At 37.2% G+C, this 17,757-nt stretch overlaps 1 long non-coding RNA gene across 2 annotated transcripts; it reads right to left on the bottom strand.

The window, feature by feature from the left end:
* Positions 1-6,143: 6,143 nt before the first annotated feature.
* LOC118681825 (uncharacterized) lies at positions 6,144-16,829 on the bottom strand. 2 transcript variants are annotated; one of them, XR_004977573.2, is made up of 4 exons: positions 16,610-16,829; positions 16,062-16,531; positions 6,768-7,129; positions 6,144-6,614 (listed from the first exon to the last, which is right to left on the bottom strand). It is a non-coding gene; the product is annotated as an uncharacterized lncRNA (long non-coding RNA). The 2 variants fall into 2 exon arrangements; XR_004977574.2 differs by lacking the exon at positions 16,062-16,531.
* Between the last annotated feature and the right edge of the window lie 928 nt (positions 16,830-17,757).

Raw genomic sequence — 17,757 nt, 5'->3', positions numbered from 1 at the left:
TTGATCCAAATCGGCACCAAAATTTTAACATGTACATGATTTTTGAAACTTAGACAGTCTTTAAATTTACCTACTCATGCTTCTCAAAAATTACTCAACATTTTTCTGTCAGTGTGTGCATCAATTCTGATCATATGCGAATTTTGGGTTAAACTGGCAAACGTGTTTTCGGAAATACCATCATTTATTTATTTTTTATTTTGATATGGATTGACAGCAAATATTCTAGTTTATAATATAGTTAAATACACTTTGATAAACTTTGAGGCAGTATTACAATATTATGTTTCGTATTTAAACTACAATACATAGAGGAGGAACCTTTATCCGATACTGTATCGGTTGTTTTTTTATAATGCCAATTATAACGGGCGATCCAGGTATTTTTTTCAATAACCTTTCTTTGAAAAATCGCGCATGAGTCGTGTCAAACTGTCACAATATTTTCGTTTAGCATTGTTTGACATTTTATCATGGAAAGGCTTGAACAACGTCTACAAATTGTTCAACTTTATTACGAAAATTCACGTTCTGTAAAGAATGTATTTCGCGCGCTTCGCCCAGCTTATGGTCAACACAATCGACCTACTGCCCATACTATTTGCAACATCATTACCCATTCTGAGACCCAGCATTCATTATTGGATAATGTTCGACCGAATAGACCACGTCCAGTACGCAGTGAAGAAAATATATCTGCAATAGCTGAGAATGTACACGAAGACCGTAGAGAGGCGATTCAGCGTCGTTCGCATCAACTCGGACTGACATATGGAAAGCCTTGGCGCATTTTCCGTCAAGGTCTTAAATTGAAAGCGTACACACAGCTTTTGCAAGAATTGCGATATCGCTTTACTCTATGGGCTCTTGAAAAGGTCCAAGAAGATTCGACGTTTTCGCGCCAAATTTTGTTCAGCAATGAGGCCCATTTCTGGCTCAATGGATATGTAAGCAAGCAAAATGATTTGTGGGCCGGTGTACACAGCGGTTCATATTTCTTCAAAAACGATGCCGGTGAGAACGTAATGATCAGTGGCGTCCGTTATCGCGCGATCATAACCGACTATTTGATGTCTGAAATTGAAGCCCGTAATCTCGGCGACATTTGGTTTCAATAAGACGGCATCACTCCCACACATCGCATCAAACAATGGATTTATTGCGACAACATTTCTGTCAGCAGATAATTTCACGTTTTGGGCCGGTCGATTGGCCACCAAGATCGTGTGAACCGTTAGCCTTTTTTTCTTTTAAAATCTAAAGTATATGCGGCCAACCTCGCTTCGATTCAGGCCTTGGAGTAAAACACCACGCGTGTCATTCGCGTTTCCAATGGAAATGCTCGAACGAGTCATCGACAATTAGACTCAACGGATGAACCATCTGAGACGTAGCTGCAGCCAACATTTGAAAGAGATAATCTTCAAAAAAAAAATAAGAATGAGAAAGAATGTTCCTTCGAATGATAATAAACTTTACCCATTGATTTTGAATTTTCTTTAAAAAAGTAGGGAAGCTCGAAATGAATCACCCTATATAAGTTGTACGAGTTATCAAATTACCGAAAACATACATTGCAAAAAAAAGAAGAAAATAAGAGTTTTCGAAGTAACTTGGACATATGCAAAAGATAATATATAAAAACTTTTTTAAGCCAAATTCACGTGTTAAACAAATATGTATGAGTAGAATTGTGTTTTGTGCTCTCATATTTTTCATTTTGTTTCGTTAGATGAAACCGCCATAAAAGTAGTTCTAAATTTGTGAATGTGTAAGAGCAGTGTTGTTCTTCATTACAAATGCCTTAGTTCTCAACAATAATCTGACGATTTATCCACACCAATTCTTCATATAAAACTATAGCTAAAGTCAATGAGGTTGGCTCAAACAAACTCTATTATAACTCTGGAGATTCGAGAGTTCGAATAAGGTGTATATATAGAATCTGATTTACTAAAGTGCTGACTACAGTTGTGAAGCGTTCTGAAAGAGAACAAAAGCAGAAATCTGGTAGTTTAGCTGATGAAACGGTATAATTGCAATTAACTAGAACAGAACTTAAAAAAATATTCATTCGGCTTGCTCACCGAGCTTTCGTCGTGCTAAACTAACTTCCATATCAAGTTTATAAGGAGGGAATTAAACAAATTAAGCGATTTTGTGGTATATAGAGAAATTTGTTTGAAACTTTTGAAACGAAAATTCGTGATTGGACGCAGAATATGCAGAAGTACGATGATTAGCCGGCTTTGTGCTATAAAATGTCGAAATTCGCCAAGGTGAGTGGGGATATTACATAAAATAAATATATTGTGCTTGAAGGAGTTTGTCTTATTGTGTTCTATACTATATAAAATATATATGCTTAAATTCTATTGATGTCAGCATCAAAGCTCAACATATTCAACCCGTTATTCGACACTCCAACACTTGCTGGCATCGGCCACCTGAAGCCATAAATCAAAATGTCGTTCGCCAATTCTAAGCTGGCAGCTGGCAAAGGACACGGGAGCAACCTTAATTTTCAATTGACCAATTATTTTGCAATTACAACAAATGTAGTCGTGCAAGCAAAGAGCGAATTGGAAATTAATACCAAACCCACTCGAACTGTACGAACGAAGCCAATCGATTGTGTGTATGCGTATTGGTATGTGTGTGTGTGTTTGCAAAATGTTGAAGGTCAGTTGCTGAAACACAATTGCTTGCGCCCGCACACACACAGGCGCACATGCACATGTGAGGGCGTTTGTGTGCGAACAATGAACAAAATTGATTTGTTAGAATTTTGCGAGCGACGCAATCAACATTATCAGCATCAATAACTTCGATATCACAACATAAATTGATTTAAACGTGAACGAGTTGGCATTTATTCCAATGCCTGAGTGTGTGTGTGTGTATTTGCTTTCAGAGCAAAGGAGGGGCGTAATAGAGCACGAGCAGGGAATATAATGAGTGTGGCTTGGGTGGGTGTACGGCACTGGACCAAGTTGGATTGTTGGTCAAGCTTAATGCTGCAAATGCATCTAGCTTCGAAAACAACAACAACCACAACAATGTTACAATTGCATCAAATTGCTGATTTGCCGAAGCAACAAAAACGACAAATATCGCAAACATAGTCTAGTGGACCTGCATTATGCATATACCATACACACATACATACATACATACATATTTATAAATGTATGTAGGTAGTATTTGGTTTGAGTTATATATAGATTTAAGGGCATGCGTGTAATTGCGTCACTTCACAATGCACAATTTGTCCATTTCAAATATGCTCTGCCGCACAGTGCTCGTTTGTGGCATGCAACATTGCAAAATACTAAAATTATGCTTATGTTATGAATTGTGGCGCACATAAACGAGTTAGGCTAAATGACATTCACTGGGCCAATGCGATTACAAACTAATTTACCCACACACAACCACACTGAAGGCAGCTGAACATGACAGAGCATTCACAAACTCAGCAGAGAAAGGTGATTTCGATCGAATAACGTTTTCGGAGGTTTGGCAGGATTGAATGCTCACGCAAGGAAGGTACTTGTGAATATGACAGACATATCCATGTAGAGTCCAGGTAAAGCTTACATAAGTACCACCAGTACTACGAACACTTTAAGCCGCACAAGTCAGGGAACTAACAAATAATATTCTTCAGTTGAAAATGAAAAGTATTTTCATAGAATTACTTGAAATGCGGAGAATTTCGCCATAAGTCCTGAATTAACACTCTCAGAAGCTAAGATAGGTTGAAGACCAACGTCTGTAAGCTGTCAATTAACATTTAACACTCTGAAAAGAATCGGATAAAAAAGTATATTTGGCATCAAGAAAAATGCGTAACCTTAAAGAAGGTTTGCTTGTCTAGAAATAGAAAAAAATTTAATTTTTTTTTTTGTTTAATTTCAAATTATTTTCCAAACCGTTATAGTCGTCTCAACTAGCCTATGTTGCCGGGACGTTAAACATTACATGCGAAAGTATTTTTGTCGTACGATATCTTAAATTATAATCAGTCAAAACTTGAAACTTGGCATGACTATTCTTTAAATATGTCTCTATGGTATTAAAAACCCAAAATTTTTAATTTGTGATTTGTTTTTTTAACTCGTTAAATATAATTTGTTTATTTTGCATATTATATATATATTTTCATTTTATAATTTTTTCTTTTTTGTCTTATTTCAAACGATAATGACATTTAAAAGAAACGAGTTTTTTTTTTTTTTTTGTTTGCGGGTGAGGGGGTGGAAAATGCCTTCCGCATCATCAGTGCTGTCGTCACAGCAACGGTATGTGCCACTTGCAGGTCACTAAAAACCCCACCTCTAGGGAACCGTCGCCCACCCTGGAACCGCGTTTGCATTACTTCAGGGTGGCGTTCCATTTTCCTCATTGAGAGATTTACATCTACGCACCTGCGTCCAGGTCCCGCTTTTTGCTGCGTAGCAAAGTTTCTGCGAATTTCTGGATAATAGACCAGTTAGCTTCGCTCTCCATCATGACGCTGATTAAGTTGTTTGCGCTTATTGGACCGACCAGGTCTTCTACGGCGGTACGTTCCCTTTGCCATCGCTCACATTTAAAGAATGTGTGTTCAGCGTCGTCTTCAGTCGCATCGTCGAAGTCGACTTCTCCGAATTTACGACTTGTCCATAAATTTAGGTCTCTTATAAGTCTGGCCGTCCATCTGCCGCGACTCTTATTCTCCCATCTTCGTTGCCATGCTGATATCGTGTCTTTCTTTATTTGGTCTAATGTGCTCTTGTTGTGTTCAGACGTTTTCTTTAGCTCCCAAAGCTTTTTTCTTTCCTATGCCATAAGGTCAATTGGGGCCTTTCCGTTTATGACTAATATTGCGTCACCTGACACCGTTCGGTAAGCTGATGCAACTCTGAGGGCTGCGGTGCAGTATACTCTAGCCAATACCTTACTCCGGTTTTCCTTTTTTAACACATCTGCCCAAATCTCTGCTCCGTATAAAAGGACGCTGATGGTTGTGGACATTAGAAGCTTTCTCTTTTCTTGGCTGGGCCCTCTATATTGGCCATTAGTCTGCTGAGTTGGGAGGTGATTTTCGCAGTCTTACGCCTAGGTAGTTCACCGCTTTTTGTGTCCTTAGAGTGTCCGTAATCGTTTGCATACTTATTTCGAGAGGTATGTGCATATTTGTTAGCAGTAGTGGTTCTGTTTTCTCCGTAGCGAGCTGGAGGTTGTGTGAGTCAAGCCATGTTTGTGTCCGTATCATGACCTGGTTTAGCTTTCTTCGCGCATCTTCTGTGTCTCGGGCTGTAATTATTGCTGCAATGTCGTCCGCGTAGCCAATTAGGTACGATTCGTCTGGCATTTCGAGTTTTAGTATGCCGTCGTAGTTGATGTTCCACAAGTCTGGGCCTAAAATGGATCCTTGTGCAGCTATTGACGTAACCGCTATCTGTCGTGATCCCTCTCTAGTTTGGTACAGCAGATATCTATTGCTGAGGTAGCTCCGCACCACAGCTCTGAGGTAGTTGGGGATTTTAAAGCTTTTTTCAAGAGCGTCGATCATGTCAGCCCATCTAGCGCTGTTGAAGGCGTTTCGGACGTCTAGAGTCGCCAGCAAAACTATTCTTTTGTATTTATGGCATCTACGCTGTGCGGCTTCTACGCTTTCAATAATGCATCTTATAGCTCCTAAAGTTGACTTGCCGGGTCTAAAGCCGTGTTGTCTAGGGGAGAGTCCTCCGGCTTCGCTGATGGCCGCTTCGAGTCTGGGTTTAAGTAGACTTTCATAAAGTATTCCGGCTGTGTCAAGCATACATAGTGGACGGTATGCTGATGGTAAGTTGGGGTCACCTTTTCCCTTACTGATTAGCACCAGCCGTTGGTTTTTCCAAGGTTCAGGGAAAGAAACGAGTAGCTGTCATTGTTTTATTCTTTGATGACCACAAACGTAGAATTGAGACGTTTTATTATATTTTGCCAAAAAACTGTCGAAATTCGGATCTACACACATATAAATTAAGCTGTTATTATAATATGAATATAATTAATTAATGCAAAAATATTGACTAAAAAAGCTCAAATCTTAAACTGGTATTTTAATATTAATTTATTAGTTTTATTAATTAATTATATTAATATTAAAACTGCAGTTTAAGATTTGTACGTTTTTATTCAGCATTTTCTTTTAAATTTAGCTTTTTGCATATTTTGAAAACACAAGCTTGAACACAACGAAGAGAAAAAAATGAGCTCAGCAGACATTTTCCATTACAACTTATAATTTTAATTGTTTTCACCAATTATATTTACCGCCATTTTATCATTCAACTCTTCTTCCATTGCAAAAATTGCTTCAAGTCAGATGTTGTTGCGCTTGGTCACTCTGCACCGGAACCTGCCACTGTTGCTAATTAGGTTTTCCACTCTATTTGCTGTCCATTTCTTGCTCTTACTCTTCACTTCCGTTCTCCAATATTTTTCTGAGTTGTTTATTTTTACGTCTTGCTCTCCACACTTACAGCAGCAAGTTCCTAGTGATTTTGCTATATAGATTGCTTTCTTTTGCTGCTTTCTTCATTTGTTGTTGCACTTGTAAGTGAGCAGTTTGAAGGGCGCAGCTACATACATATACAAATACATTGAATAGGTGGTGTTTGCACTATAATAATTGAATTAATAATTGCTGCGTGTGGTTTTCATGCTTTCACAGCTAAAATAATATCAACAACACACACAGACATATATATATATATATATATATATATCCGTACTTAATTACTAAGTAGCGATCTCACTGCTTTCGCCTGGGCTGTGAGCTTTCACCACTGCTGGCATCTTCCGCTGTTTCTTTTGGCTTTGTCATCCTCGCCTAGCGCTGTAGTGCAGATAAAGACGCGCTGCAACATTCTCTTGCTTACTGATTTAATAAATTATCGTTAATTAGCTGCGATGTGCGAATCCGAAGGATACCCCCTTTATCCCTGAACAAAGCTGTGCGCATTTGGTTCGGAAATTGGAAGAGAAACTATGGAAAGTTTGCGAACGTGTTTATCCGTACGCCTTGAAGATTTGCCAATGCAGAAGCTGTTGTTGTTGTGTGGTTATTATGGTTTTTATTTCAAGCAAAGCTTTTCTGTGGGTTTGTGATAAGAAAGTGGGTGTGTTTCAAATATAAATTATAAAAACTTTTTCATAGAACAAAATCCTGCGCAGCTGCACGGAAATATTAAATACTGCTCTATGATTAACGGTACTGCGGTATTAATCAATATTATTGAAGCACTTTAGTCATTTAGTTATTTAATTTTACATAGTCGACTTAATGAATCCCTACATTTTGAAATTCAGCGTTATATTCCGATTTCCTGAATTTTTGATAATCATAGTTTTTTTTTTGTTTTTTAAAAATTAGATCGTTATTATACTTATTATTAAGTTATTTCAAAAAATTTCAAAAAATTTCGAAATCAGTTTCTTCGGTTCAAAATTTACAGAATTCACATACAAAATGAACCAGATATTTTTGGAATATTTTTTTTTCTTTTTTCGCGAAAAAAAGTTGTATAATTGAGTTCCAAAGTGATCACACCTCATTATTCGAAACAAAAATTCAAGAAATAACTGTTAGTTCCTTTCTTCAAAAGCTTTTCTCTTCATGCATCTCAATTAGGCCATATGTAAAATCTTACCCATTACTAGAGACTCTACCATATTTTAGATTCCACCGAGATTGGTAGAAAGGCGACTAACAATTAGCACTACGAAATTATTAAAAACGCGCCGTAAAAGTCTTTAAAATCACCAAAAACAAACAAATTGAAGCTTGATTAATTCGCTAAGTTTCTACCGGCTTTTAAATCACTCTCAAAGAGATTTTATCTGAGCTCAGTACTCTTTTGCTACTCGTTTAAAATTTTGTTGTAAGTTTTATTACATTTTTTTATACCCTGATAATTATTTTGTCACGAATTTTGCAACACTCAGAAGAAAACATCGGAGACCCTATAATATGAATATATAAATGATCATAAGATGAGCTGAGTGGATTTAGCCATGTCTGTCTGTCTGTCTGTCCGTCTGTCTGTATATATACAAACTAGTCCCTCAGTTTTTAAGCTATCGATCTGAAATTTTGCACCTGTCCTTTTCTCATCAATCAAGTGCTTGCATGGAAAATTTGTTTATTTGACGAGGTATCTTCACGAAATTAGGCACGAGTTATCGCTTAAAGCAACAAACTATTCTCCGCAGAAATTGATCAGATCGGATCACTATATCATATAGCTGCCATACAAATTAAACGTTCGGAAGTTCTTGTAACGGGCTTTTGTATTTGTGAAGAGTATTATAGCTTCGGTGCGACCGAAATTTACGTTTTTTTTTTTTTAAATTTGTTTATATTAGACTAATTTCCCAGAATAGTCATATTTTTTCAATCTTAATAACAAAGACTGATATTTAATAGAGTGAAAAACTATATCTTCATCGTACAAATTAAGTTGTGCTAACAATTTTCTGTCCCAAACTTTTTCTCTTTGAAATTGTTACAAGCAAGTTGAGGCATCATTCGTAGAAAAGTATGTTAATTAAGCCTTCAGCCCATAAGTTAAGAGTACTATCTATTGTTATCCACCACGCTTTATCTATTTATTCATGTGAATACTTCTTAGAAGCTAGTGAATACTTTCGCTGAATATAATCAATATTAGGTATTCGACACTTTGGTTTCATTCCTACGGTTGGATTATCTTCGAGAAGTCATTACAATTCACCCATTAAAACAACAAGGCAGATTTAGCGGCATAAAGAAAGAACGCAATAAAATGTGATTGTAAAGCAGAACTGGCATGCAAAAACAACAAATGAACAAAGACAATAACAAATATATAATATTTACAAACGTTGGCCCACCACCGCTGTGGCCGAGCTCAACGACAATCAAACGCTGTCAAGTCCAAATAAAGTGTGAAGGAAGCTATCAAAAGCGATGCGCAAATCAGCAGAAACCAAAACACAAATACCGTTAAAACCATGCAAAAGAACTTCACCGAAGTCAGCGATGACAATGCCACCAATATTAATAAGTGTCTCATGCCGCTTCACTCACCGCCACTGGCCATTACGAAAGTTTGCACATGAAATCAACACCAACGCAAAGTGCGCGTGTGCATGTGTGTTTGTGTATGTGTGAAAGTAAAGCAGCAAGATGGTCAAACATAAATTTCAATTGCTTTACTTTTGCGCTTAAAGTTCTCTATTTGCGCTAGCGCCGTTATGTGAATGTATGTGTGTGTGTTTATGTTGTGGGTTAGTGTGCGTGAAAGCGCGAAATCAAAAGCGAAATCATAATCATAATAACAATTAAACGAATGACAAACAAAAATGTTCGGCTAATGTTTATTATCGGGCAGCGAAGCGTTGCTGACACTCGTACACTGTTGGCGGTGTGAAAGGAGTGGCTGACTGTGGTGGTGGTGAAATTATTGAGCGAATTTGGTAAGAAAATGCTATTAAGTAAGGGGAGCGCGGCGAAGGGATTGCGGTTTATTAGCTCACTCTCGAACAATTCTCAACTTAAAGTTATCATTTTGCATAGTCAACTCGTTGAGTTTGAAGATATTTAAAGGAACAGCTTTATTTTTGAGGCACTGACTTTTTTAAAGCGATAGGGTTAATTTCTAGTTTTAAAATATTTTGAAACCTCTAAAACCCACTCATTTGGCAGGCTGCCAAACGACAATTTGACGACGACAGCTAAGATAGTATTTATAAAAAACAACAAAAAATTGCATATCGGAAAATGTAAGAAAAGGTGAGGTCAGGTTTTTATTATATAAGGTATAATGGAGGACAAAAGGTCAAATTAAAGTTTGTCTCAGCTAAGAGACTGACTACATTGACGCGAAAAATTAATAAAATGAGTTATAAGAAAATACTTATAACATTAATATTGCATGAGCCTACATGAGTGAAAAGATGGCATATATCGTATAAAAAAATATATCCACTTGTGAACTTCAAAAAAAAAAAAAAAGATTTTATATATTTTTATATACATATATGGAATATATTCCTACATATACGCAAATAATTAATCAATAATAAATTAAATATTTACGAAGCTTCTGATTAACCGCTTATTTTTGCCACTTCAACAACCACTTTGCTTTCAACAATAGTCATATTCGCTTGAGAATGCGTCGTGGCTATTAAATGATCGCCAGAAACAAGTCTCACGCTGGCAATAAATAGAATTAAAGGACATATAAAATAGTGTAACATAATGTGCAACGAAGCATTTATTTGCTGATGCATTTCGTTCCACTGTGGCACGCGTGATTTTCTGCAACTGACATGTGTCACTCCTTCACTCAACTGGCATTGACTCACCGAAGCGAGTGACAGCAGCGCCAATTGTCAAATTGTCTATGTCTATGACTGTAGTACGTCTATAAAAATGCATACCGTTATGCGCGTTTATAAACTTACATATTTACTTATGCATACAAACATATAAATAACACATATGTATTTACATTCGGTACTTTAGTTCAGTTGGCATTTCTATTCACCTAATATTGAAAAAAAAAACAAATAGACAAATTATTCATACGTGAGGAATGTACTGATGTACAGATGTATGTATCTTTGTATGTACTAATTTTAGACCGTCTGTCTGAGCGCTTGTCCATCATACTGCCAGTCTATCGTTGGCTGTCGTGTGCGGTCAGTTTGGCTGTGCGGCAGCTTCACGGAGGGCCGTTGTGGGACACTTCAGACAGAAGCATAAAAGTATGTGAATTGTTGCTATTGTAGCGACCGGCGCTATCAGCACCGCAACCACCGATAAATGCCGACGACAAAGCAAAAAAGTGGCAAATTTACATTTTCTAAATCGCAGAGATGCTCCGAGATCGTTCTGCGGCCGATTGTTGGCCGTCACTACCTTGACAGAGCGAGGCACAAATAAAATGTGCAAATGTGAACTCCAATGGCGAAAGGCGGCAGTTCTCATTCTGTTGCACGCAACGGTTGTGCCACCGTTAGCCAGTTGTTGACGTTGTGGCTCTTGCTGCTGCTATGCTAATCCCTTAGCGGTAATTTATCAACAATGAACACTTGCTGGCAATGTTTGGTTGCTATTTCAACGGAAATTGTGTGTTGATGTATATGGTCAAGTATTTGTGTGGATGTGCATGTGTGAGTCTCCGAATTACATTGGAACGAGCGAAATTAGTTTTGATGAATTTTGATTTCCGCAGAGTTTTTTGTTGTGTTTACATTGTTAATTGTTGTCTCGGCCGTTGTGTTGTAATTATTGTATAAAAACTAGGTGTTGTCAAAAACGGCCTCTTATGAATTATAGGTAGAGTCCAGAATAGATTCCAAGGTCTTAAAAAAATATTCTTTCTGACTCTAAAAGACAAACGGATCTTTTTTATTCTCTCGCAACATGTTGCAACAGAGAGTACAATAGTTTTGTTTGACTAACGGTTGTTTGTATCACCTAAAACTAATCGAGACAGATATGGAGTTATGTATGTATATATAAATGATCAGGATGAAGAGACGAGTTGAAATCCGCGTGACTGTCAGTCCGTCCGTTTGACTGAGATATCCCGATGAAACTTGGTACACAAGCTCGTTGGCACCTAAAAAGAGATTGGTTTGCAAATGTCACTAATAGTGTCATAACTAAGCTCCACAATATGATATAAAACTGTTATTTAGTACAATGAACCGGATTAGGTAGGGGCAGTTTGAAATATTTAAAAAAAAGTGGGCGTGGTCCCGCCCTTAAGAGGTGTGACATACATAACTCCCACACCGTTAAATTAAAATCGACCAAATTCCCTCAGAACAATTTTTTTAGTAGCCTCTCCGACAGTGTGAAAATTAGTGAAATTTAATAAAAACCACGCCTACTTTCCACATCATGGTTATCTCGAAAACTACTAAAAGTGTGATAAGTCACTAAGTAAATGCGTCAGAAGTATGCAGTTATACACACAGTATGGCACTACAAGGCTTTATAGGAGCAGCTGTCAAAATTGGACGATGGGTGACAGCGCCCACTTTTAGGTAAAATCTCCTATCTCAAGACCTGCTCGACTAATTTTAACCAAATTCGGTACGTTACATTGTTCTGCCATTTTTATATTATGGTGCGAAAATGGATAAAATCGTACTACAACCACGCCTACTTCCCATATAACACAATTTTAAATTTCTTCTCTTTCCTCCACTTAAGCGTAAACAAATCAAACACCAACGAATATAATGGGATAAAACCTTGTACCAATATTGCTTTTACGATATGATATTCAAAATCGAAAATTGATCATTAACGGATCATATAATATATTTAATAATATACGTCAATCATCGAAATATATTCACAATTTTTAAAAGTTATTCATGTTAATCTATAAACTCGGGGTTGAGGTCTAGTGTTTTTATACAAATTGTAAATTCACTTAAATGGTTTGGGACACTCTTCAAGACTCTTTAAAAACGATGACAGCGCCGCGGTGTTTTTAGTAGAAGTCCCAATAGAATCCTTATAAGCAAGGATCGGCTTATTTAACACAAGCTTACAAATAGCATAACAGCGTAAACACATAAACATTTGGAGAGAAGTTAAATGGATTTTTATGTTTACTCTTTTATATTAGTGTCATGGACAAATTCATAATACCGCTTCTTTACCTTTGTACTCTGATATTAAATATTTTTCGATTTCATACAATGCTGCACAACTACCAAAACAACCAGCAGTGCCCAGTTTTAGACGATAGTTTTACGCAATGAATATGCAAATAATTTGAAATGTTGTAAAATGTTTGGAACTGTCAGAAAACCCTCAAATCAACAACTCAATGTGTAATTTAATTTTGCAATTTTGTTGATTTGTTTAGAAATATGCAAATGACTACTGAATGGTTGGCAAACAGAAAACAGTCTCGTTAGTAAAAATAAAAGCTTTCCACCTGACGGCCTAAGTCAACAAACTACAACTTCGAAATGGGTGGCGTAGTGAACTAGCGAACCATGCTGGTACACTCTTAACATGTTGCATTAGTACGGTAAGTTTCTCTGCTGCTCTCCCCCAGCTGCACTCCCTCCACTTAACCTTAATTTCTCAGGTATTAACTTTAATCATTACGGTCAAATTGCCACACAGCCTTCGTGCCACACACGAACAAACGCTCACCCATTCGATGTCCTGTACCGGTGGACCGTGTTTCTGCCTATACGGCGTTCCCCCGCTACACCCAGACCACTCGTTTTTTACAGCCAACTAAAAGAGTGCTATAAATTATGCCGAAAGTGTCCCAATCCCTTTATTATTAGGCAATAAATCTCCGCAGCTAACAATGTGCACTTTTCCGCCATACCCCCGCTCCCAATATGCGCATGTGTGTGTGTTTGTAGGTAGTTACTTAGACAACCACTTTTCACACACACACACAGATTCACACAAACACACATGCAGTGGCAGGAAAAGCCCAATAAATTGTAATTTTCATGTGTTTCACTGTTATTGGGTTCAACTCTCGCTGGTCGAACATTGTGAGCCGGGCTCAATCATCGTTCGTCCAACGTTTACGTGTGTGTGTGTGTGTATGTGCCGCTCAATTGAAGTTTATTGGATTTGTTGTAATCGTGCCTGCGAATACCAACGATTTTCCATCGAATGACTTGATTGAGTTACGAATAACTGCGTTCGTTTGTCTCGGCGGTGTCTGTACACTCAGGGTTTCAGGTGTGACAATAATCGTAAAGACTTTGTTAATGTTGAGCCATAAATTTGTCGCTTATTGTGCATTTGCTAAGGTTATTTTCTCTTTCCGGTTTTGTAATTTTTTTATGCTTTTGTCTCCTTTCCTTGTTTCTGCCACAAGTGTGTGCAATGAATTGAAAAGCGTTTTGTCCATCGACATAATTCAAAGCTTCTTCAATTTAACTGTTCTTTTGTGTGAAGAATTTCTTATCAGTTTGATTTAGCACGCCGATTTTTGATAAACGATTATTGGGCCGCACCTTCAATTCGATTTAACATTGTCTGCCTATAAATTCAGATAATCCCTTAATATTATAATATACATTAAGGCGGTCAAGCCATGCTCTTAAAGCGTAGACGAAATATTGACTTTCTTTGGACGATTGCTGGAATTAATCTTTATATATATTTTCAAGTGACAACTACGTGAACTTGAGTGTATTAAAGGGTGCACTTAACCCATTTCATGTACAATAAAACAGAACAAAATCACAAATGTTTTCCAATTGAGTCCAAAGTCAATTTTGGATGGAATGGAATTTTAATTTGAACAATTATGTTTTTAAAATTACTAAAAGTGTTCCATATGCAAAAATAAATTTTAAATTTCAAATCAAATCACAAGCGTTTTTTTTTCAACTGTACAGCTTTTGCAAGACGGAAGTATAAACATCTCTGTAGATAAAATTCAAAATACTTCTTCGATCTATAAAGCTCTGATCGGTCCATATCTAGGAGTTTTTGGAAGCACATAGAATCAGCTACCTAAGTAACCTAAAATCCGAAGATGACGCATAAGTCTACTAAAGATTACCAGAATATACTTGCAATCATATACATTTCATTGATCTCAAGTATTATTATTAAATAAAAATTAAAGTAAGGATTTAAAAATAGTTTAAGTTTTTGCAAGAGTACCTCCTATCCTCACAAAGCTTTCACAAACCCAACAACAGTTTGGAGGTGACTTGAAACCTTTAAGATTTACAAGATAACGGAGAACTATATAAAAAGTGAAGCGCTCACAAACAGTAAACAAAGTAAAAAGCACAAGAAGATAACATAGAAACAATTTTTTTTCTAACTTCAAATATTTAACTAGCAAGCGTGGGGATAACAGTTATGATATAACCGCCCCTGAGAAAAGTCCGTTCACGTGGACTAGCAGAGTTAAGCCAAAGAGAGCTGACTGTAATCGATATGCGGCGAAAGGTAATTTACTAACATGAAAATCACAACAACTACAAAAACAATAGCGTAAAGTACACGCACTGTCCAAGAAGCCAGTAATGGACCGTTAGGTGTACACAAGTATTTAGTTACGAAGACTGAAGACCGCGGACCGAAGTGTGTTTAATTTTTTCGTCTGCACTTGACTTAAATGCCAACAAATATGTATGTATGTATGTGTGTAGCATATATGCGACATGCTTAGTGTAATGGTAAGCTTAAGTAAATAGTTATTGTTGCTGTTGTTGTTAGTATATTTACGCTTGACAGTAGCGGTGATTTTGACGTTTTAGGCTAAACGATATTTTGTTCCTTCGACATGTTTACAAAGCGAGTTTGTTTTTGGTGAATCCATGCCACTTGGTGCACATGTGTGTGCGATGGCATTATGTTGAGAATAAATGATTGATGACACAATATTGACGAGACACTGACTGACTGATGGCAAGCGAGGAAGAGGAGACGCCCGAAAGCGTTTGTGGCATTGTGGCAGCCAAATGCAGTGACATTAGCGGCAGACGACAGCGATTTTTGTTGTACGCCATTTAAGTAGCTAAATATGTATGTATATGTGTGTGTGTGTGAGTACAGTTATTGCCTTGCAGCTAGCGGATAATTTGATCTTCGATCGGGATAAGCGCTGAGGCGTTGCTTGTTTGCCTGTCTGCTCAGCTGTCACTTGCCACAGTGGTTAAGGTGATGCTGATAAATGAACCGCTGGCGGCGAGCGTAGCATGCGGCGGCTATTGAACTGTGCATCCCGTTTTCTTTGACACTTTTTTAAATGCTCGCTTTTATCGTCTTAACAATTTAAATTTATCGATTACTCACAACTGCCTAGAATGTTGACCCCGCAAAATTAAATTTATTTTATTGCATTCATCTTTTCTGGCTGTTGCGTAACTGTACGCTTCAGCGCCCGCACTCAATCTTGCATTTCATTATAGCTTACGCCGCAAGCGCAATTTTCATACCAAAAATATATACTACATTCACGCATACATGCTCAATTGTACTTAATGTATGTCGATATGAAATTGACCGCCCATACCTTCGCTTTGTGGCACGAAAACTCAATTTCCTCTGTGCCAGGCCGTCAATGCTTTATGCTGTTATGCCAAACTGCCCCACATACTCGAAAGGTGGTTGCGGATATGTACACTAATACTTAAACATTGATCACTGTGTGTGTGTGTGTGTGTGTGTGTGCCGTACTGCTAATGTAATCAATGGCTGGCGAAATCCAAATCATATTTCCTTCATTGACCACAAAATGTGTCTTTTGTACCTCGCACACACATGCACTATGCCTCGCTCTAATACTCGCTGACTTTTCACACACACACACGCTCTATACACTTGAAGTTATGGCAATGCATATGTGTGCGTGTGACGTTGGCACAACCCTTTCGTTGCTATTTTTCGTCGCCGCCTGTCTTCAGATTTATGGCACGCCCATCCATTTCTGCCTCTCCCACACTCCTCGAACTGCGACGAGCGCAATCAATATATTCCTTAAAGCTTGTAATTTATAAAAAATTATTGGTCTGGACATATGCAACCTCGACGCAATCGTCATAAATAAAATAAAATACTCACAGAGATTCTTCCACAATTTTGCGGTTGGATTTTATTCGGTTTCACCTTCCTTTCCGGTGGCACACACAAAGCCACAAATCGCACACATTGTTGCTGTATGTGCCAAGCATTTGCTTGAATGCCGGCCCCGTGTGGCTGTTGCCCTTTGGCTGCCTTTTCACACAAAAGATAAACGTGCAACGTTGGCAATTTCGGTTTTTATTGACAGAACATCTTTCATGGCGTTTTTATTTTATAAAAAAATATATATGTATATATATACAAACAAGTATTATAGGAAATAGAAAATGTATGGAAATCTTGAGGAGCATCTGCGCTGGTCTTGCAATGATTGGGTTATAAACTACGCGCTCTCGCACACATCCAAGCCATAAAGAGTCTAAAGAGTTGTGGTCAGTCTCGTTCATAGGTGATGGAGTGCGTGTAACGGTAGTCTATCAGGGAAAATGTAATTTATTCGAGCAGCGTTATGATTATATAAATTTTTCATAAATATACCTTTGTGCTAAACCTCACCCTTGATTTGTATCTAACTTTTATGGTGTCTAACATGAGTGTACAACCAATAAAATTTTAGTTTTTGATGTTGATTCACCCAAAGTTTGTATGTATATGGCAAGGCTTAAAGACAAGTGGCATTGTGAACATACAGTTTTGGCCAAACGAATGGATCATTTAACCTGAAAGAGTTGTGCATATTCATATATATTCATATTAATTCATATATATACATATGTATATATAATATAAATATATGTATATAAAACAAGAAAAAACGTTAACTTCGGTTGCACAAATGCACTTTTTATTGCATAAAGGAGTATAAAAAATATTTATCTTGATTTTGGTCGGTGAGTTTATATGGCAGCTATATGATATAGCGATCTGATCTGAACAATTTCTTCGAATAATGTAGTAATACATTGAATAATGATCTATGTCAAATTTCGGAAAGATACTTTGCAAATAAAAAGTAATCCAATCAAGAACTTGAATTCGATCGGTCAGTTTTTATGACAGCTGTATGCTATAGCAAACCGATCTAAAGCATTTTTTCGGATAGTGCACAATTGTCTTAAACAATAAGCGTGTAAAATTTTTTGAAAATATCTCGTCAAATGAAAAAGCTTTCCATACAAGCACTTTAT

This window comes from Bactrocera oleae, chromosome 2 (assembly GCF_042242935.1).
Source record: "Bactrocera oleae isolate idBacOlea1 chromosome 2, idBacOlea1, whole genome shotgun sequence".
Classification (NCBI taxonomy): domain Eukaryota; kingdom Metazoa; phylum Arthropoda; class Insecta; order Diptera; family Tephritidae; genus Bactrocera; species Bactrocera oleae.
This window is presented reverse-complemented; position numbering and strand designations above follow the sequence as displayed.